The sequence below is a fragment of the Myotis davidii genome, unplaced genomic scaffold, assembly GCF_000327345.1.
Source record: "Myotis davidii unplaced genomic scaffold, ASM32734v1 scaffold243, whole genome shotgun sequence".
Classification (NCBI taxonomy): Eukaryota; Metazoa; Chordata; class Mammalia; order Chiroptera; family Vespertilionidae; genus Myotis; species Myotis davidii.
In genome coordinates, this window is record NW_006295183.1 from 1,839,135 (window position 1) to 1,839,571 (window position 437).

The following is a 437-nucleotide window of genomic DNA, read 5'->3' on the forward strand; positions in this document are numbered from 1 at the left end:
CCCCGCCCCATAGTCCTTTATTTGTTCATTCATAAAATAAATGCATAGGGTTGGACAAAGGGCCTCTCAGATTCCCTAATTTAAGACTCTGAGAGATGTTTCCCTTTATTCTGGCCCCATCCCTAGCACACATGCCCCCATGAGAGCCCCAGATGGAGCTGGGGTTCCCCAGCCTGAGACTCACCCCCTCCCACAGTCCGGGAGGGATGGCGGAAGCAGGGCAGGAGGCAGAGTCCAGAATGAACAGTGACCGAAGGAGGCTTGGAAGTGTCCTCACCCATTGAGGCCCTAGACTAGCCGTGGGCAAACTACGGCCCGCGGGCCGGATTCGGCCCGTTTGAAATGAATAAAACAAACAAACAAACAAAAAAGACCGTACCCTTTTATGTAATGATGTTTACTTTGAATTTATATTAGTTCACACAAACACACTGGTT